General features: G+C 37.0%; 1 long non-coding RNA gene across 4 annotated transcripts in view; it reads left to right on the forward strand.

The window, feature by feature from the left end:
• Positions 1-6,000, forward strand: part of LOC106029003 (uncharacterized) — a 55,207-nt gene that overhangs the window by 6,100 nt on the left and 43,107 nt on the right. For all 4 annotated transcript variants that reach the window (XR_010049224.1, XR_002792763.2, XR_010049223.1 and 1 more), the window contains exons 2-4: positions 870-1,031; positions 1,675-1,925; positions 3,135-3,237. This is a non-coding gene — a long non-coding RNA (uncharacterized LOC106029003). The remainder of the gene's footprint in view (positions 1-869; positions 1,032-1,674; positions 1,926-3,134; positions 3,238-6,000) is intronic.

Consider the following 6,000-nt stretch of genomic DNA (forward strand, 5'->3'; position numbering starts at 1 on the left):
ATCTGGACCCTAGAAATGATGCTCAGATATTTTCCTCTGTGGCAGCAAAGCTAAGGGGCAGGGTTTGGAATGAGGCTAACACAGGAAAATGGCTTGCTTCCTTGATTGCTTGCTTGCTTTTCTTCCTTCTTTCTTTCATTTGTTTGTTTTGATAGTACAGTGGTACTCCAGTTCATGAACTTAATTGTTGACATGATTCTGATCACAAACCAAATCGGATGAAAATGGAATCAATTTCAGTAGTCAAGTTCATTGTTGACATTATGGGGAAATTTTGATTTTGTTCTCATCTGATTTAGTTTGCAACCAGAATAGTGGAAAGAATTGAGTTCAGGAACCAAGATATCATTATCCTGGGAATTAAATCTAGGGCATTTGCATCGAGCTATATCTCTATCCTGCCCTTCTCCTTTTAAATTTTTTAAGATAGTGTCTGGCTAAATTGTCCTGGCCAAGATCAAACTTGTGATCTTCCTGCCTCAGGCTTCCAGAGAACCAGTACTACAGGCATGGGCCACTCCATTCAAAAGCATATTTAAAACATTTGTTACAGTTTTTTGTTTGTTTTTGAGACAAGGTCTTGCTATGCAGTCCAGGCTGCCTTTGAACTCATTGTGTAGCCCAGACTGGCCTCAAACTCAGGGCAATCCTCTTGCCTCCACCTTTAAATGCTAGGATTAAACATGTATACTACAGCATGTTTATTGAAACTAAGGATAGCAAATTTATAAATACAAATCCAATTAAATACAACAGGATTGAGAGCGCTCTGAACCATCTGTAAGCCTTTAGAGGTGCTTTGAGAAGCAAGATACAGGACTGACTCTTCCATAGTTCTAATCCAGTGTGATCTCTTTCTTTCTTATCAGATTGAGCATTGAAAAGGAACATAGCTGGAGGAAGAATCTTCATCCAAGACCAGAGAGATGAAAATGATCACAGGAAGTGATGGAAGGCATCAAGGAAGGTCAACATATAGATAGGAAAACTAGGGGAAAAAAAGATAAGATCAAAAGCCAAGAATAGCTGAAGTAAGTCATAATTGCACAGCACTGGCTCTTAGGGCTGGCGTGGGGTAGGTCTTTTCAGGGTGTTAAAAGTGTGCTCTCACTGGGTGCTACTAGATGTTAAAAATCTCACTGGGCAAAGATAGTTTTCATATTGCTTTCCAGCAGATAATCTGGATTTGTTTGTCTTCTCACTACTGACAGTATTTAAGATGAAAAAGACCTATTTATAACAAGTAGAATACCGTGCTTTACCAAAATAAGTTTCTGTTTTAAATAATTGTTCTTAGGAAAAAATGCCAAATAACTCTCACTGTGCTTGATTTTTATATTTGAGGCATATGAAGCTATTCTAAAATCATAAAGGATAATTTTTACAAGAGATTTAAAATTGGTAGTCTTCTGTTGATCTCTATTTATAGTTATTTATTCATACATGCTTATGTGCTCCTAAAATAAAATGTTCAAAGTTTTTTAGTCAAACGTAGTTTGTCCAAAACTGAACTCATTGTTCTCTCTCCCAGCCTAAACCCTCTTGGGAAATGGCACCACATGAGTGACTGCTCAAGCTAGAAATATGGGTGTCTTGGCTCGGCTCCTTTGCTCTCCACGTGTAATTAATTCACTCTTTCAACTAACATTTACTAAGTGCCAGGCATTCTGCTAGTCTTCCAGGGAACTTGGAGTTAAGAATGTAAGATTGGCATTTCCCAGATGATCTCGCCAGTAGAATGTACAAGATACAGATGGAGAGAAAGTTCGGAGGAGAAAAGGGACCTGATTCTGGGGGAGCTGCAGAGGATCACAGGCTGCCCTGGAATGTAGCCCTCAGTTGGACTCTGGTTTCTCTACACAAAGGGTTTCAATAAAGAGCAAGTGATGGACATGATCCAGAGTGTGTTTCCAAAAGGAATGCAGGTACCGCCGATTCTGTCTGTCCACCTGTTCTCTGGCATCCATTCCCTTTCCTCCATCCCCAAGCCCATTGTTTGCTGTGAGCCTCTGTCAGCTTACACTGGGGCAAGTGTTGATAATGCACCTCACTATTAAAAGCATCTTGACTCTGCCTGCCCAACATAATCTGCACATGTTGTGAATCATATAAATGGAAACTATTATTACATACATGAAAAGCAGTCTCAAAAAATTTTAAAATTCAAATAGGACTTTACATTTTAGATTTAATTATTAACAGTATTTTATTCTGTTACTAAAACATTTCTAATTATTAAAATCAACATTTTGGTGAAGCAAATTTGATTTGATATACCTTATTATTTATTATGTATTATTATTTTTAAAGCACTTACATTTTGCAAAACACCATTTCATAAACCTGAAATTTGGTTTATGTACATGTTTGGATGTCACGGCTCACAGAGACATATAGACTGATTAGCTGCCATGCCCCTCTGGGCTGCAGTCCCAAGCCAGGTCACCCATTGCTGTATTGCATCCACTAATTTACAAAGCTTCAAGCCAACAAATGTACACTTAGAAGGGGGTCATCATTAGTGATGAGGGAAGTGAATTCACCCACGAATCTTTCATAATCCTGAATCTGACAGACTTCTCATCATATCAGAGAAGATGGTCATTGCCTTACCTTAAAATTGTGATCAACCATAGGAGCTCTCAGTAGGAGTGGAAGTGTCCGCTCTGCCTTTCCTGCTTCTGTGTGCTTCCATTATTATTTTTTATTTTCACAGTGCTGGAATTAGAACCAAGGGCCTCAAACATTCTAGAAACATCCTTCACCATGGAGACACACCCTTAACTCTCTTATGGATTTAATCTGAAGTTTATTCAGGGTAACTTTCTAATTGTCCATTCTGGGAGGACAAGTTAAACTATATATATCAGACAATATAAGTTCGTTCAACTAAGCACATGGACACTGAAGGACATTTAAATAAAAAGTAGAAGGGCATAAATCAACAAAAGTATTATGGTCCTTATTGCTGTACTGCTGCCCTGAGATACCTTGAGGACCAAGAATAACCATGGGTAAGAAGGCACGTTGCAGCTGGACTTCCATAGTAGCTGCTCCTGGAAATAGAGTATAAGGGAAACAAGAGAGTCTTCACTAGAGCCCAGTAATCACACACCATGTGCATCTTTTCTCAGAGCTGTGTCCTCAACTTCCTAATTGGATCAGTCAGGCTGCTGTGATGACTCCTTCCCCCGGTGCCACCGTGAGAGACAGGCAGGACCCAGGCACTGCTACTCTGTGAGTAGAATGGTTGTTGGGGTCACGAACTGTTGCTCCCTGTGGCTTAGTCATTGTTGTACATTTTGGAGTGTTTGTAAAAAAAAAAAAAAAAAAAAAACAACAACAACAACAACAAAAAGCCTCCACAAGGAGAGGAATTGTTCTGGTGGTTCCCCTATCTCGACCCATGCAGAGCCCTGCAACCATTCTGACCTCTTTAGTCACCCCCCAACCTCCTCCAAGCCAAAGTGTGACCTAGCTTTTGTCTTCCCATTTAATTTTCCTCCTTTTGTATCCCTTTTTAAATGCTTAATTTATTAAAATAGTTGGTCTGTAGTTTATTTTTATAAAGTACAAAAGTGATTAAATGGGCAATGTTAAATAGGGTAGGAGGGTGGGATAAGGGAAGATGTTTTGATATAAATAAAATAAATGCACTTTGGGTGTATTTTGGGATTTTTCTGGGGTGGAGGAGGTAGCTGTTGGGATGTCCTGTATGTTAGTTCCAGAATGGGGCCTCTGTATCTACTGTATTAAAAGATATATTTACCTTCAGCAAAGGGACAGTAGTAGGTACTACGGGTCCTGTTTGAAAAGCCCATGTACAATTCCTGATTTTTCATGTCCGTGCAGGAGATATTTGATTTTTATGTTTGTGTCTCCTATTTATGATGGCTGTACTAAATCATGTCTTTTTGGAGATGGTTAAAGAGATTTGAAATCAAAATGTTTATACATTTTGAAAAAAGTGAGAGGGATATCTTCAGTGCTGTGATAGGAGTCATCTTGTCATGAAGCTGAGGGAGGGTCACTTTCAAGCTCTTAATATGAATAGAGATGCTAACATTTTTTTTTCCTGAAATCCATTTATGATCCTCTCTTGGTGTTCCATGAGAGCCTTTTAAATGGACTCCTTCTGCCTACCTTTGACAGCTTTAATCCTTCCACTATGCATTAGCAGTTACTGCCTTGGAAAGCTATTTTTGAAACCAAACTTATGTGTTTACCGATCAAAAATTATTTAGACAGAGACTATTTTCTCCATTAGGTTACAAGGTGCACTACCATTTTCTTTCTTTTTTCCCTTCCATGTTAACAAATGTTTAATAGCATCCTAAACGCCATTTTCTTAAGCATCTGCCACACAGCAGAAGCTCAATAATAACTGTTGAAAGAGTAGATATAATGAGTTGAATATTTAATTTGTACTTTAGTTCTTTCAAAGGACAAAGAATAAGAAAAATGTGTAGATGATCAAATTTACATTTAGTTAAGTTCTTAAAGTTTAGTAACCTATATACATAAATCAAATGAATAGCTAATTTTGGAACTGTAACTAGTTTTGGAATCTTGTGTGAATAAATTATAATTTTAAAACATCAAGAGAAAGAGCCTATGGAATGTCATTTGTAAAAAGAAAAACAAGAAATTCAGGCTGTATTTAAAATGAAATATGTTTAACAGTTTTCTAGTCTATGCAAATTACTTGGAAAATCCAGAACCTCAACCACCTAAAAATTGACCTTCTTTCTTAGCAAATGTGGTTTTTGCTTCCAGAATTACCTGGTAATGTGCCAGCATTCTCCAAGTCATATTGTCAGTATGAAACGAGCATTTGTAAATGGAGTCTAATTAAATGTTATGCTTTAAAAGAAGAGTTACAAGTTAATTTGTTCTGCTATTTCTGCTGGATCTTCTTATAAAAAATAGGATAGGTATAATCCTGCAGTTCATATACAAGTCACTTAGCAATATTAATTTAATAATGAGCTCAACAATTCTGCCCCTTTTTCAAAACTGTTACTTTAATGGAAAGAAAGAAATTCACTGATACTTCCTTTTCAGTGTTGCAAAGAAAGAGAATGACAGAAAACTATCTCAGCCCTATTCATTCATTCATTCATTCATGCATTTGCTATGTTCTAAGTTCATTCCTTTTGCAGCATACTTTGATTTGTATCTTTTCAGGAAACTTGTCCTGCATTAACTTATTTACTTCTGTATTTTTATTCTCTTTGCAACTGATGGTAAAATGTTCAAAATTCTTTCATCATTAAAAGAGAAAGGAGGAGGAGAGGAGAACAGAGAGAGCCGAGAAAAAGAGAAGACATTTCCTATGATTTTACATCTTCTAGTTATAGCTGCTATCTTTCTTCTACTAAGAATCAAGATTTTCCTCAGAATAGCTAATAATTACTTTACCTCCCATTCATTCTTTAAACACACACATATTTGAAAAATTAATTTTTTCTCTTTGTAGAAAACTTGAAATGTCATAATATGTGAGAAAAAAATTTAAAAAGGCCTATTCATAAATTTATGCATAACTATTATTGTCATTTATTTATTTTGTATATGATTATTCCTTTTGACAATTCAGAATCATGTCCAGTTGAATATGTGCATTTGGCATGAAATTATGATAATTTTACTATCATTAAAAATCCTTCATAAAGAAATTTTAGCTGAGCATGGTTTCACACACTTATTAACCCAGCTATTTGAGAGGCTGAGCAGGAGAATTGCAAGTTGAGTCCAATCTAGGCAACTTAGGGAAGTACGTCTCAGAACTGTTTAAAAAGGGAGGTGGTGGCTGGGGATTTAGCTCAGTGACATAAGCCCTGCCTGGCAAATGCGAGGCTGTAAGTTTGATCCCTGGTACCAAAAAATAAAAAATAAAAATGGAAAGGGAGGGGGGAATGCGGCAAGGGGACGTGGCTCAGTGGTAGACCAGTTGCCTAGCACATATGAACCCTGGAGTTTAATTTGAAATACTGGGAA

Source organism: Cavia porcellus, unplaced genomic scaffold, assembly GCF_034190915.1.
Source record: "Cavia porcellus strain 051 isolate PalLab524CR breed Dunkin Hartley unplaced genomic scaffold, mCavPor4.1 scaffold_8, whole genome shotgun sequence".
Taxonomy (NCBI): Eukaryota; Metazoa; Chordata; class Mammalia; order Rodentia; family Caviidae; genus Cavia; species Cavia porcellus.